The following is a 16,331-nucleotide window of genomic DNA, read 5'->3' on the forward strand; positions in this document are numbered from 1 at the left end:
AGACCTGGTCTCCCTGCCTCTCAGAAGCCTTCCAGGACGGAGGGGTGGGCTGAGACCGACCCAGGGCTCTCATCGGCAGAGCTGCCTGGAAGCTGGCAGCTGGCTTGCTTTCCAGGGCCCCAGGCTCTGGGAGGCAACATTGTCTCACCGGATGGGAGACGTGTCTATAGAATCTTGCTGTTTGAAGAATGAACTGCCTGGAATAAAGGACGTTCCCACCCTCTTAGAGATGGCCAAGCAAGGCTCAAGGCCACTGATGGGATGGTGTAGGGAGATGAGAGGAAGGGGGTCCAGGTCAAGCTGAGGTTAGTTTTTGGAGGTTTTTTGCTAAATATCAGAAGTTTTGGGAAGCCCCTAAAATCACAGAGTTATGTGTCTGAAGAGAGTATTTATGCCTTTTTTTCCACCCCCCACCCCAGATTCACAAAGGGTCACCTGAACCTACAAACAGCCTACAAACAGGTTATCAAGCAACTGGGCAGGTAATCTACCAAGAGGCAGTACAGGGCCAAGTGAGGGCACAAGACTGCCTGTGGCTTGGGTCCAACTCCCCGTCCACTACCAGCCATCAGCCAAGCCATTTCAGTGGCCCCTTACCCTCTGCCTGTTAGAGAAGAGAAATAATGGGACCTACAGTGTACTTTTGTTTGTAAAGGTTAAGTGAAGTCACAACAATAGTTGACATGGTATTAGCTAATAATATTGCTCATAGTCCTTTTAGCTCTGAAATTCTACTGTGAACGGGTTCAAACACTTTGAATGTGCACGATTGGTAGGGCTTAGTAGAGTCTTTTTTTTTTTTAATTTTTTTTGTGTGGGGGAGGGTGGTAATTAGGTTTACTTATTTATTTTTTGAGGAGGTCCTGGGGATTGAACCCAGGACCTTGTGCATGCTAGGCATGCATGCTACCGCTTGAGCCATACCCTCCTCCCCCACAGCCTTGTACTTTCGCAGGAGGCAGTGCTGATGGGAGGACTCTACTACTGGAACACCAATCTGGGGAGGGGGCAAGGAGGGGATGCTGCCTAACTCCACTTAGAACTTTCTTCATATGCCTTGAACCAGTTACACTTCTTATGGCCTTAATTTCCACGTCTATAAAAGGGGGAGCATGACAGCTCCTACTTCCTAGGGTTGTGCTGGAGATTAAGTAACAATCGTTTTAGGCCCTCAACCAGTGTCTTGCACATGAGAAAGTACTCAATAAACTGTATTTGTCAAGAGGTGGGAATAGCTCAGTAGCTGAGTGTGTGCTTAACATACAAGAGGTCCTGGGTTCAATCCCCGACACCTCCATTAGAAAAAAAATTATTTTTAAATTATATTTATCACCATCCCTCTGGGTAGGGAGTTCTTTCTGAAGATTCTAGCATCACAAGGCATGGATTTACTTTACTGCACATGCTAAGCCTCATTTGTCATCCTTGAAGTTTCCTGAGACCCCTCTTAGACCGAAGGCCCTCGGGGACAAGAAATGGCAGCCACCAGAGAGAGTGGAAAGAGCGTGAACGAAGAGCAATGAGTTCTATGCCCTGCCACCAACCAGCAGTCCTGTCTACTCTGGATCTCAACATTTCATTTGGATGAAAAGATAGCTAATTATCCCGCTGCTCCCCTGTACTGAGTGCTGTTAAAAATGACTAAAGATGATAATTTACATGATACAAATGAAAAACAGCAGGACCCTGTGGGTCCTCCCAGGTACAAATCCTTTCCCCCATTTCTTGTGTATAAGAAATAGGTTTCATTCAGCCTCCTTGATCTTCCCTGAGTTCCAAAAGGCAGACTCAAATCAGGGAAGGGAGGGAATGCAGAGACAAGGGAGGAACAGTCAAGAAACAATGGTGCAGCCTTGGGGCAGGGTCCTGGTTCCTCCTCAGGGAATATACATAACAACATCTGGAGTTCTTCTGCCGGATCTAAGGCCCCGACCCAGGAGGAGGATGGCAACTTCGGGCTGAGGACAGGGCTCCTGGAGCACCGCCCTGTTAGCTCCCCACCAACCAATCAGAAGAAAGTCACACACCTTGCTGCCCTCACCCCAAGTTTTGTCTATAAAAATTTTCCTCCCCCAAACCAATGGAGAGTTCCAGTTTTTTCTGGTTTTTTTGTTTTGTTTTGTTCCTTTTTGAGCATTAGCTGCCCATCCTCCTTGCTCAGCCCTGCAATAAATTTTCTCTTCTCCAAACTCCGATGTTTCGGTTGGTTAGGTCCCACTGTGTGTCAGGCACACGAACTTGTGTTTGGCAACACAAACGCTTTAACACTTCACGAAATGGGCAGTCTATGTTCCCAGGTGTCCAGAGAACTGCAAGATGGGGCAGAAGGCAGGACGCTTTTGACAGGGTAAAGAATAAGGAACAAGGAAGAGAAAATCAGAAAATGAATAAGGAACCAGGAAGTAAGTACAGAGCCCAGAGTTAGCTTGGTTCTCGGGGACTGGCTGACCAGGTGGGTAGACTGTGTCTGTGATCAGGCGGAGCGTTTACAGGGACGTGGAAGTGATCTAAGTTTTGGTTTGCTGACTTGGCGCCCCAGGCGGGAGTGGCTCCATCTTGGGCCTAGAAAAGTATTTCAAGACAGTGCACTATGCTGACTGCTGGGTGACTGATCTCATTTAATAAGTACCTTGGGTTACTATCATCCCATTTCACAGGTGAGGAAACTCAGGCTCAGAGAGGCAACAAACCTGACTTCAGATTGTCACAGGGCATAGGGCTCACTGCCCAGGGCGCAAAGTAGCCAATATGACGACGCCGACTTTGGAGAAAAGAAAGAACTTTATCACGAGGCCCACCTGCCAGGAGACAGGAGGCACGGCTCAAATCTGTCTCCCCTTCTGGGGTTCCGTCAAACTTCCGGCCTTCCTTTCCGGTCATGTCCCGGCTTTTTGGTTCCGTGCGTGCGTGCGTTGGTGGAAGGGGAGGAGAAAGTTTGGTTCCGGGTGCTGTTTGAGGTCCAGATTCTCTCCTCTGCGCATGCTTTGGCTGCAGGACTTGTCGTTTTGTTCTTTGTCTCTGAAAAACAGCTCAGGGTCTTGTTAGAACCAGGACAGGGCCGGCTTGGGGCTGATTCTGCGGTGACAAGAGCACACAGGAGGTAAGGGATGGACCTAGGTTTAGACCTGGAGCTACACATTTCACTACTAAGCTGACCTGGTTCAACACAATGATTTCTAAGAACACAACTCCCCAAAGTACTACTGCACAGCCATGAGTCAGAAGTCGAGAAAAGCCAGTCCCACTCTGGGTTGTTTCATCCCCCCCGACTCAATCTTACCCACCCCATATCACATCCCACCCCTGCCCTCAGACCCCCAGTGTTTCTCCTGGGTTACCTGGACACTGGGTCGGTCAGCAAAGGAGGGACTGGTACAAAAAGATTTCTTTAAAAAAATTTGTTTTTTAGTTGGCAGGTAATGAGGTTTATCTACTTTCTTTTGGTGGCGGTATCGGAGATTGAACCCAGGACCTCATGCATGCCAGGCATGCACCCTACCACAGAGCTACACCCTCCCCCTGAAAAAGTCTTTATTTTATCTACTCTCCTTTTCTAGACCTTGGAGATAGGAACTACTTCTGGTCCACACAGCTAAATGCATCTCTTGGGCTGATGGCTTCTCAACAGTTACTGACATAATTTACTTAAAGTGCCCCTGCGTTGGATGGCGCTTTGATGAAACAAAGCTTGATCTAATCCCAGGGTGACTGTGGACAGCCACTTATTCTGTGACCACCAGGAAAAGGGAAATAAGAATTACCTCGGTTCTTAGTCACCCAAAAAAAAAAAAAAAGAATTTTTGACGAGAGACAAAAAGCGTAACATAAACAAGATTTTTATTAGTGAAAAGATGGTACACGCCCGAGAATTGAGAGCAGGCCAATCCACGAAAGGGAAAAAGGGAAAACGGCGCCATTCCTTTGTTCTTCCTGTTGTTATATCCTGGCTCAGGGGCTTTTTCGTGATTGATTGATTTGTGGCTCAGGTTCTTTGAGTGATCAGACTGATTGATAGCTCAGGTTCCTTGTGCTCAGGCCGATTGACAACTCTGGTTCCCTGCGGTCTGGCACTCCCATCCCCTTTGGGGCAGGTTCGTTGGGTCAGGTTACCCGGAGTCCTTCTCTTACGCGCAGCTGCAGTGTTTTGATTTTAACTGGCTTCTTTTGCTGGCCCTCATTTAGAGAAAGTAAAAATTTCTGGAGTCCGTTTTCTTGAATGCAGACACACTGCCGTTTTCTGGATTGTTCCTCTCCTCCTCCACTCCCTCTACCCAGTGCTCATTTCTATCTAACCTGCCTAGCAATTCCACAGATGTTTACTCAGTGCCACTGATTGCCAGATGCAGCCCTAGGTGCTGGGCCAGAGTGGGTCGGTTACTTTTTGGTGGAGCAAGGGGAAGAATAAAACCAATGAGTACACACATGAGCAATTTCAGGTGAGGATAAATGTCAGGGAGACAATAACACGAGGCGAGAGATGGAGAGTGAGGAGCCGTGGTGGGTACAGAGCACATTCTCCGAGGTGCAGTCAAGCTTCCCTCCAGCCAGCTGTCGTGTGTTTACACTCCACCTTGGCGTTCATTCCTCAGAAGATCTCCAACAGAAAGGTATTATTATCCTTATTTTTCTGAGAAGGAATGTGGCTTCCAGAAATTAAAGAACTTGCTCTAAGTTGCTAAGTTACTTAGTTTACTGGGATGTGAACCTCAGCCCTTGCTTTCCAAGTCCATGTACTTCTCCGGCATCTTCTTGGCTTCACTGTAAAATGATTGCGTTGGACTTCTAACAGTCTTTCCTTTAAAATCATATACATATAAAGACAGAGTCAAGGAGTAACCTATAATGAAAAAGAATATGAAAATGAATGTATGTATATGTATGGCTGAAACATTATGCTGTACACCAGAAACTGACACATTGTAACTGACTATGCTTCAATTAAAAAAAAAAATAAACAGAGATACAGCAAATGAAAAAAAAAAAGAGTGAGCCAAGGAGATCTGGTGGCAACTGGTGCCTCTAGGAGCAGGTGTTCTGGCTGTTTTCTCTCTGCACAAGGAATAAAATCCTAATTATGACACAAAAGCCGGGAGGGCCAGGCTAACTTATTTTCTGCCTGCCCTTGGGGTTTCAGAGAAAGTGTATCATTGATCTGGCAGCTGCTGGAACAGGTCAGCAGTCAGGACACCAAATGCAAATGCCCCCAGGCCTGGAAATTCCTGCCTTGGTGAAGACAAAGAACGGCCCTCAGGCAGTTATGCAGAAGGGCTCACCCACGTGGAACCCCCAGCTCCTGCTCTGCAGGGGTGTGGAGTCCGTCCAGAGATGGAGTCTGGTGGTTTCAGGCTCATAGTGATGCAGTAAACATGAATGTGGGGCGAGAGGATGGCCATGTCCCAGGTCTCGGTTGAGCCCCTGGGACGTGCCCTGCCAAGGGTGGGTCCTTGGTTTTGCACAGGGAAGAATTAAAGAGCGAGCCACAGCTGAGTAAAGGTAGACTTATTTAGAGAGATATATACCGCATAGAATGCAGGCTGTTTCAAAAGGCAAGAGAAAGGCCACGAGGTGTGGGGGTTGTTAGTTTTTATGGGCTTGGTAACTTCATATGCTAATAAGTGGAAGGATTATTCCAACTGCTTTGGGGAAGGGGCTGGGATTCCCAGAAACTGGGCCAACCACCACTTTTGACCTTTTATGGTCAGCCTTGGAACTGTCATGGTGGCCGTGGGTGTGCCATTTACCACGATAATACATTACAATGTGTATAATGAAGCTCAAGGTCTACTGGAAGTCAAATCTGCCATCCTGGGCCTCAAGGTGTATGGGAGTTGAGTCTCTCTCCGTCTTGGTGCTAACTGCTGCGTCATTCCCTGGGTGGTTGTGCCCTAACCCCTTCCTTCCTGTCTCATTAGGAGCCATAGCTTTGGCCTCCCAGTGCCACCTCCTCCAGCTCTGCAGCAAGTGGCACTCCAGGGTCCCCTCCGCCGTGTGTGGTCCCTGACGCAGCCCACAGATACGTTAGCCTACTCGCTTGCCTCTGTTCCCTTAGCTCTTGGTTCCTCCCTTTATTAGAACACTTCTGGGAAAAAAGTGGTAATAATGAATTTTTGGCCCTATGCTAAGAGGCCTTACACAATCATCTCACTTCATCTTTTTTACGGTGGTGGTGGTGGTAAAAAATACATAACATAAAATTGACCATCCTAACCATTTTTAAGCATACAACTCAGTGGCGTTAAGGACATTCACACAGTTGTGCAACCAGCCTCTGGTAACCACTGGCGTATTCTCTACGAGTCTGCCAATTCTAGTATCTCATATAAGCAGAGTCGCAAAATATTTGTGCTTTTGTGTCTGGCTTATTTCACTTGGCATGACATCTTCAAGGTTCATGGTGTGGCATGTATGCAGATTTTGTTTATTCATATATGAATAACAGCCTACAGTATGTATGGACCGCATTTGGTTTATCCCTTCATCCATTGATGGACATCCAGGGTACTTCTACCTTTTTGCTATTGTGAATAATGCTGCTATGAACATGGGTGTGCAAATATCTGTTCAGGTCCCTGCTTTCAGTTCTTTGGGGTATATACCCTGTCGACTGAAAGAAAAATGAACAAGGTAAAAGTTGTGAGTTAAGTTCTATTTGGGGAACTTAACTGAGACTGTAGCCCGGGAGACAGCCTCTTAGGGAGCTCTGAGGAGCTGCTCTGGGAAGGTGAGGGAGGAGCCAGGATATATAAGAACTTTTTTGCTAGGAAAATATGTAGTCAAGCATGAAAAGATGCCATGAAAAGATCACAAAGAACAGACATCTCAAGTTAATGATGTTAGTGGTTTTCTGTGTATGGGGCAATTTGAAAATTTTCCTTAGATACGCATCTTAACTCTCTAGGGGCCAACGTATCCAAAGCACAGACTGTTTCCTGTTTTTTTCTCCATCCTCAGTTCCCCTCTGGTGGGCAGTGGCAGTGGCTAATGGCTTGAGCCTTGTAGGACTGGAATGACAGGCAACATTCTTTCTTTGTAGCCCAGGAGTGGGATTGCTGGATTCTTCATTTAAACCTACTGTTTAATTAAGAAGGAGGGTTACCAGTATCTCTGCATTTTACAGAGAGGAAAACCAGGGCACAAAGGAATTAATTTGCCTGAGGCTAGGAAGTGAATTAAAATATATGTCATCCCTGTCTTCTTGGAGCTTACAGTCTTGTAAGGGAGAAGAAAGACGTTAGGCAGCTAATTGTGTTACCAAACCGAACTGGGGTCCACTCACCCGGCACGCAGCTAGGCCAATATACCGACTCGGGGTTGTGATGTAGGAAAGTACAGCGTTTACACTCAGGGGGGCCAAGCAAGGAGTATGGTGGCTTGTGTTCACAGGCCCAAACTCTCTGACTGCTTTCAGGGAAGATTTTTCATTCTTTAATTTTTCTTTTCTTTTTTTGGGGGGAAGATTTTTTTAGAGGCAACTTTGGGGGTGAGGGTTGCAGGGGGCATGACTCTCTTCTGCCTGGTTGGTGGTGAGGTTACAGGGTGGTGTTTTGGGAATCCTAATTATCAGCCTTCCAGTTCCAACCAGTCTGGGTCTATGGGCTTGGGCTCAGCACGAAGTCACGATCCTCCACCTGAGTGGGGGCTCTTAGTTCCTGCAGAACAATTCAAAGATGTGTCCGATTGTTATGCAGATCCCTTGAGGATGAACTCGGACTCTGTTTTTCCTCTGAACTATTGTTTCTTGACTGCAGTTCTCTTTGTTTCTGCATATGCTCTCACTTCCTTAATTAGTAACAATTTGAGTCTGCTCTTTGGAACTCAGGGAAGGCCTAGGTAGAGCAAAGCCTTTTTCTACAAACAAGAAATGGGAGACTCAAGGGCGCTTTTGCACCCTGGAGGGCCCCACAGGGTCTTGCTCAGTTTCAGTTACACAAAATGTTATTCAAGAGGGGGAGGATACAGCTCAAGTGCATGCTTGAGCATACACAAGGTCCTGGGTTCAATCCCCAGTACCTTCTCTAAAACTAAGTAAGTAAACCTGATTACCTACGCCCCCACCCCCACAAATGTTATTCAGTCACAGTTGTGACAAGTGCAAGGTCTTCTCCTGTTCTGCTACAGCCTGTCACCAGGCCCCAGAGCTGCTACGTCCATCTCTCACCCAGTAATTAGGGGGGTGTCGGGGAGGGGGAAGTTTCCCGCTCTAAGCTTTTTGAGTTCTGTGGCCGGACGAATAATAAGATTGACATGAGAAGATTAACAGGAGAAAAAGAAACACATTTTGGGGGTAGGGGTGGGGGTAACTAGGTTTATTTATTTTTTAAATGGAGGTCCTGGGCATTGAACCCAGGGCCTTGTGCATGCTGAGCAGGCACTCTACCACTGAGCTGTCCCCTCCCCTAAGAAACACATTTTAATTCATGTACAGAGAGGTCCCCTAGAAATGAGACCTAAGAAATGGCCAGAGCAGGCAGCTTTTATATTTTTTAGACAAAGAAACAATACATTTGTGAGGAATTGACAGAACAAAGAAACTTAGGCTTTGGGTGCTCAATTAATGAAGAATCTAAACAGAGTTTGGGCTTGGGGTGGAAAATTAAAAGAAGTAACAGGGTTTGTTTATATAGGCTTCTTGGCCCCAATTCCCTATCTTTGGTGATAGCGGTGTCCTTCTATCTCCAGATGGAAGGAGGGCGCCTTTCACAGGAGAGAGGTATTTCCTGCTTTCATGGAGACAGAAAGGAAGGTCAGAGTGTCAGTATGTCAATATGCCGTCAATATGCCATTCGGGCGCATTTTGGGGTGGCCTACCCTGGACCCCAACAGGGGCCTTTCTAAAGTGCACATCTAATCCTTCCACTGAATCTGTTAACATTCTTCAGTGGCTCCCTGAACCCCTCTACACTAGCTTCTCACTTCGTGTGTGCTCCTGCGCACCTTCCCTTCTCCGTGGCCGTGGGGCGGAAGGTTGGGACGTGCAGGTCTCCAGTGCAGCCCCTGCCCAGGGGTCCTCCACCCTGACAGCACTAACATTGTGGGCAGGACCATTCTTTGTGGCGGGGACTGTCCTGGGCATTACAGGATGTTAGCAGTATCCTTGGTCTCTGCCCATAGGACGCCAGTAGTACCCCCTTGCCCCAGTTGTGACGACCCAGACTGTCTCCAGACATTGCCAGAGGTCCCCTGGGGGACAAAGTCACTCTACACCTGCTCACTTCTCTGTCCTTTGTGACTGCAGAAGCATTTACCCACCTGGCAAACTCATACACACACAGGTGTCCCTCCTGGATACTTCCATCAAGATGTACCTGTGTTTCCCCCACTAGACTGTGCACATCCCGAGGGCAAGGATTGTGTCCAATTCCTCTTGGTGTCCCCAGCACCCTGCTTAGCGTCTGGCTCTGGACTGAACCCGCTAAAGATTTGTTGGATGAATGAATGAGTAAATGAAGTATGAATTGTTCATCTCTCCTGACAAATAATGACTCCCTTTTGCAGAGAACAGTCCATCTCTGTCCAATGACAGGGAAACAAAGGTGTCTGGAGGATGTCCTAACTTTTAAAGTTGAGGACATAGGGGCAGTATATGTAGTGGGTCAAGGGCAGTGCTGCCGAATAGAGTTTTTCTTGATGATGGAACTGTTCTAATAACCTGCATTCATCAAATACAGTAGCCACCAGACACATACGGCTTTCGGGTACTTGGAATGTGGCAAATGCAAATGAGGAAAAAAAAAATGGTTATTTTACCTCACACTGATAGATTTAACTCTAAATCTGGACAGGTCTAGAGCATCTGTTTCAGAGTCAGGGGGCTTGGATTTCTAGTCCTGCCTCTGATTTTAACTCATCTGTGTGGCCTTGAGCAAGTGTCTTTCCGTCTCTGAGCCTCAGGTCCTGAGGCTTGGATTAAGATCACAATATGCAGGATTAAGATCACAATAGGAATGAGGGGATTCCTCTAGCTGCCAGCCCTCCTGGATTGTTGATGGCTGCCTGGGGCACAGTCTGGAGGAGAATTCTGAAGCCACACATTGCCTCAGAGAAGAAATGCAGTGTCTGCATAAGCCCGGGAGTGGTGGATCCTGAGGTGGTGCTGCAGGCTTACTTAGGCCAGGACTGAGTCCTTCATTCACCCAGCTGCTGGGAGTGTAGCTGGGGCCCCTCCCTAGGGTTTGCCCTTGGCTGAAGAGCACCACCCCTCTGGTCAATAGGAGGATCCACAGTAGGAGGCAACTCCATGGAGGTCATTCCAGCTCCTGAGCTCCTGGTTGGAGGCACGGGGGCTTTGGTTGCACGTAACATCATAATTCAGCCTCTCCAGTGCTGCTTCCCTGCCCCCACCCCCCACCCCCAGCTGCTGATCTCGAAAGCATCTTTAGTAAATTTCTCGCATGCAAATCTCTGTCTCAGAGTCTACTTCCCAGAGTATCCAGCTGGAAGACAGCATGGTGATGGGGGCAGGGGGGAGATTTATGCTGCTTGGGCCATGAACTTGCCATCTAGGGCCTACAGAAATTATAAAGCAAGTTTTCCCACAGTGGCCCCTGGTACCTACACTGAATGACAAAAAATAGCCCAGCTACAGCCCTGCTTCTAGGAAACTATTCTCACCTGCATCCAGCATCTGGCACTGCTGTCATTAAGCAGACGCCAAGCGTGAAAACCAGGGGGAAAGCCCACAGTTCACTGATCTCTGAAGGTTCCTCCAGCTTCTGTCTTGCCCAGAAGACTGTGAGGGGGCTCTGAGCTCCCTGACATGCTGGCAGGCCCCCGGGAGTGTTGGAAGGGCAGAGAACTATCTGACAGTGACAGAAGAGACAGCCACGGGAGGAGGGGACTTCAGGCAGCATAGGTCAGGAGCCACTTGTCTGGGCTTCACTGCTGTGTGGGATGGAGAGGGAAGCATAGCGGGGTAGAGGGCGTCTCTTGCTGGATATGTCTGTTTGTGTTCCATGTGCAAGCAAAGGGTGCAAGCATTACCTAATTTAATTTGTACACCCTTTATGTGTTAGGGACCCTGATCCTGTTTTATGGAGAAGACTAAACTGAGGTTCAAAGAGAACTAACTTACCCAAGATTGCATGACTAGTAAGTGGCACTGCTGGGATTCAAACCCAGGACTTTCTGATTCTAAGGTCCGTGGTCCTTTCTTGGCACTCCTATGCCCTGCTTCTGTTGTGATTGCAGACCTAAAGGCTCAGATTCATCAGGATATGAGAAATAACCCAGTTCAGGCACACGGCTAGTGGGTTCTAGGTTATGTGCTAACTCTGATCCATTGGTGACATGGTAGCTGGTTAGAATCCTGTGTTGAGAAGGATTCTGAGGCTGAATCTCAGGAGTGCTGTGATCCATTAGTGACGTCTGCCACAGCAGGAGTATGTGTGGCAGAAAGTAGATTTGTTCTTAGTCATCCCAGAACTGGTCCAACCCCCTCAGTTCACAGAAGGAGAACCTACGGCCCAAAAAAAGACTTCTGTAAGATAACGGGTTTTGTCAGTGGCAAACCAGGACCAGACTTCGGGGGACCAATTCTGCCCACTATGTCCAGGGGTCAGTCTGCTTTTTGTGTCTTCTGTCTCAGATCCTGGCGAAGGGCTTGCTCGCTGTACTTAAGCTCAGAAATACCCACTTCCTGTGGCATTCAAATTGGCGGTGAGCCCTCCGGAATCGGGGGTCTCAGGGCCACTTAGAGCTACCTGTATCCCTAGACTGGGATTAGGGTCCTGATAGGGAAAGCCGCAAACTCACAGAGAAGCTCAAAGAACTGTTCTGCAGCCAAATCTGGACTCCCGGGCTTGGAACTGTTGAGCAGAGGCCACGCACGGCCTGACCAACCAGCAGTTTTACCCTCTGGGACTCTCTCATCTGTCAGCCAGGTTTGTGTCAGAGTTGGGGCAATTCCCAGGGACTTCTCCAAAATCTACGTGTTTAGTCCACAGCACTGATTTCGAGAGAATGTTTCCTTTGTCTTCTGGTTTTCTCTCCCGTTGCTGAATGATTTTTATTGCACTGTCCCAAGGGGAAGCAATTTTTACTGTCTTCCTCCTTCCCTTCCACCAGAGAGAGAAAGGGAAAGATGGGGTAAAGACATTTCAGAAGTCAGATGGGCACCAGGCTGAAGGAGGAAACAGATTTGTCAATCAGGAAAAGCGCCGGTGGAGGCTGAGACTTGGCTGTGAAATGAGTTGCTGTTACAGAGGATGTCTGCAGAAGGATGGATGGAAAAAGGGAGGGAGGGAGGGAGGGAAGAAGGAAGGAAGAAAGGAAGGAAGGAACTCAGTTCAAAGCCACCTCATAGAAGCCTTGTTTGGCAACCCAAACAAGTAGCTCACTTGTTTTTTTTTAAGTAGCTCACTTCCCTTTCAACCAGTCACTTCCTATCTTAAAACCCCTATTTAGTTCTTTTAAATTTACTGGTTAGTTAAATTTATTTATTTATTGAAGTATACCTGACCTACAATGCTATGTTAGTTCCAGGCACACAACCTACTGATTTGATATTTCTATACATTACAAAATGATCACCACCTCATTTAATTTCTTTATAGCATGTGTTAATCTGAAATGATCTAAAATTTCTTTGTTTATAATCTGCCTCCCTGTATTAGAATATAAGCCTCATGAGGTCGGGGCTTTTGTCTGGCTTGTAATCCACTATATCCTCAGTGCCCGGAATGGTACTGGCCTGGCACATGGTAGGTATTTAAGAAATGCTTGTTGAATGACTGACTGAGGAACTTAGTCTCTGACAAGCCATGTGGTAACCCAAGCCTTATTACTTTTTTTAAACAGCTTTATTGAGATATCATTCAAATATGGTCATCCATTTAAACTAAATGGTTCAGTGCTTTTTAGTATATTCGCAGAGCTGTGCAACCATCACCAAAATCAATTTTAGAATATTTTCTTCACCTCAGAGGGGAACCTCTGCCCATTCGTAGTCACTACCCATTTCCCCTCGACTCCCCTCAGTGCTAGGCAACCACTAATTTACTTTCTGTCTCTATGGACTTGCCTGTTCTGGACACTTTGTGTAAGTGGAATCAAATGATGTGTGGTCCTTCTGTGTCTGGCCTCTTTTAGTGAGCATAATGTTTTCAGGGTGCATCCAGGTTATAGCATATATCAGTTCTTCATTTCTTTCTGTTGCCAAATAATTTTCTGTTGTATGGACATTCCACATTTTATTTATTCATCAGTTGATGGGCATTTGTTTGTTTGTTTGTTTTAATTTATATCTTTTGGGGGGAGGGGTAATTAAGTTTCTTTCTTTCTTTCTTTCTTCCTCCCTTCCTTCCTTCCTTCCTTCCTTTCTTTCTTCCTTTCTTTCTTCCTTTCTTCCTTTCTTACTTTCTTACTGGGGATTGAACCCAGGGCCTAGTGCATGCTAAGCATGTGCTTTACCACTGAGCAATACCTCCCCCCACCCCCCCGCCCATCTGGGTTTGTTTTGCTTTTTTGGCTGTTATGAATAATGCTGCTATGAACTTTCACATGCAAGTATTTGTGTGAATATATGCTTCAGTTTCTCTTGCTCATTTACCTAGGATTGGAATTGCTGGGGCCCTCGGTAACTGTTTTAACCTTTTGAGGAACATCAGATTGTTTTTCAAAGCAGCTGTACCTTCATTCACATTCCCAGCAAGAGCGTATGAGGGGCCCAGCCTCTCCACATCCCAACCAAATTACTATTTCTCAACTTTTTAAATTTTTACATGTCTTTCACACCTTTATTGTGGTATGTTTCCTATACAGTAAACTACACATATTTTAGATGTACAATTTGATGAATTTTGATAGATGTGTACACCAGTGAAACTTTCACCAGCCGGCTTTTTTATCTTATAGCCATCCTGGTGGGTGTGATTGGTCTCTTAGTTTTAATTTCCATTATCTTGGCTAGTGACATTGCACAGCATTTCATCTTCTTATTGGCCATTTGTGTGTCTTCTTTGGAGTAATGTCTGTTCAGTGTCGTTGCCTGTTTTTAAATTGGGTTGTCTTTTTATTATTGAGTTATAAGAACTCTTTGTATATTATAGAGAAAGCTCCCTTATCAGATATATGATTTGCAAACATTTTCTCCCATTCTGTGGGTTGTGTTTTCACTTTCAACACAGGCTTTAAAATCAGAAAGATTGGGTTTAAATTCCTGTTCTCCTATTGGGCAAGTTACTCAACTTCTCTCATCCTCAATTTCTTATCCATAAAGTAGTCATGAAAATACCTAGTTTGCAGGCATAGTGTGAAGATAAAAAGAGATAAACAGTGCAAAGTAGTGGGCACATGGCTGGATAGCATACATGGTAACTACCAGCATGATTAGTTACAATGTCAAATCAATGAATAAATCAGGAAAGCAACAGTACATTGAACTCCCAAAGGCTTCTGGTGTAGTGATGCCCAAACTTACTCTGGGGATACCTAGAAAGATCTCTAGTACCCAAGGGGGATTCTGTGAATCTCTGTAAACAGAGGTGATGTCGATTTATTTTAGACTGAAACAAAACCTAACCCTGCACGTCCTAAAGGAGTCAGGGGTGGGGACTATCTTTGTGTGTTGGGAGCGAGTAATGAGGGGAGAGGTGATGATTAAAAATCAAGCAAACCTGTGTTCTCCTGGTGGCCCCTCCCGTTGCCCACCTGTTTAGTCAGAGGCTTCCAAAGAGGCCTAACAGCTGTGAGGCCCTTCTCTGGAGGGCTGAGCTTTGAAACAAGAGATGAGAGGCAGAGAAGCCATCTCGAGCCACACGGAAGGCTTGTGGACTGCGGTCAGGAGGGGTCCAAACACCACGCGCTCCAGGGCTTTGGGCTTGTCCCCTGCCCGCTGTGGAGGACGTGGATGCGGCCGGGGATGCAGGGCCACACGAGGTGGATGGAAGAGCCGTGGCACCAAAGAGGGCTGTGTCGAGAGCAGGGTTTCAAAGACGAAGTGCCCACTTAACAGTGAAAAAGATTGTTTTTGTTGGCGGCATTAAAGAAGACACTGGAGAACATCACCCAAGAGGTTATTTTGAACAGTGTGAGAAACTGAAGTGACTGAAATCACGACTGACCGAGGCAGTGGCAAGACGGGATCTGCTTTTGAAACCTGTTGATGACCATGACTCCGTTCACAGGATTGTCATTCAGAGACACCACACTGTCAAAAGGTACAAACTTCCAGTCAGAAGATGAGTAAGTCCTGGGGATCTAATGTCTAATATGGTGATGACAGTCAACAATGCTGTATTGTATATTTGGAATCTGCTAAGACAGTAGATCTTAAATGTTCTTAACATACACACACACGGTAACGTGTGAGGTTGATGGATGCGCTAACCAACCCTAACGTGGTAATCATCTCACAATATATACACACATCAAATATCACACAGCACACCTTAAACTTAACACAGTATCATCGATTGTATCTGAATAAAGTTGGAGGGAAAAAGGAGAGAGAAATAACATCCTGTGTATGATCACCACCGTGAACTAAGGAAACCTTGGCTAAGCAATAGCTGGCTAGTGCTTTATTTGGCCAAAGAGGTCGAGTGAGCCTGGAAACTTTGTGGTTATTGTAGAGGTGGGTTTGGTGGGCAGGATAGCTTTGGTGATGGAGGAAACCTCAGTGGTCAAGGTGGCTTTGGTGGCAGTCCTGGTGGTGGTGGTGGTGGATATGATGGCAGTGAGGAGGGCTATCATGGATTTGGAAATAATGGAAACTATTTTGGAGGTGGTGGAAGCTACACTGATTTTGGCCATTATAATTCATTTTCAAATTGTAGACCCATGAAGGGGAGGAAACTCTGGAGGCAAAAGCCTCTATGGAGGTAGAGATGAATACTTTGTCAGACCATGAAACCAAGGTTCACGGGGGTTCCAGCAGCAGCAGTAGCTGTGACAGCGGCAGATGGTTTTAATTACTGCCAGGAAATAACACTTAGCAGGAGAGGAGAGCCAGAGAAGTGACAGGGAAGCTACAGGTTACAAGAGATTTGTGAACTCAGCCAAGCACAGTGGTGGCAGGGTCTATCTAATACAGAGAAGACCTGTTTTAGCCACTACTCGTGTGTAAGGGCAAAAACCTCAAGGACTGTGTTTGTGACTAATTGCACAACAGGTTGTTTTAATTTTTGTTCGGTGGAAAATGGAGGGCATTACAACCAAGTGTGTCAGTGTAGGTTTGAGGGGATTATTTTTTGCATCCCAGCTGTTGATTGCTAAATGTAATAGTCTGATCGTGATGCTGAATAAATGTGTCTTTAAAAAAAACAAATCCAATCAGATGTCCACAGGCAAAAAAAAGAACCTCCACATAAACCTCACACATTATACAAAAGTTA

The 16,331-nt window shown here is 46.4% G+C and overlaps 1 protein-coding gene and 1 pseudogene across 1 annotated transcript in view; both read left to right on the plus strand.

Moving 5' to 3' along the window:
* Positions 1 to 16,331, plus strand: part of PWWP2A (PWWP domain containing 2A) — a 116,932-nt gene that overhangs the window by 52,542 nt on the left and 48,059 nt on the right. The gene's annotated exons all lie outside the window — the stretch shown is intronic.
* Positions 12,678 to 15,908, plus strand: LOC140690454 (heterogeneous nuclear ribonucleoprotein A1-like; annotated as a pseudogene).

This window comes from Vicugna pacos, chromosome 3, assembly GCF_048564905.1.
Source record: "Vicugna pacos chromosome 3, VicPac4, whole genome shotgun sequence".
Lineage (NCBI taxonomy): Eukaryota > Metazoa > Chordata > Mammalia > Artiodactyla > Camelidae > Vicugna > Vicugna pacos.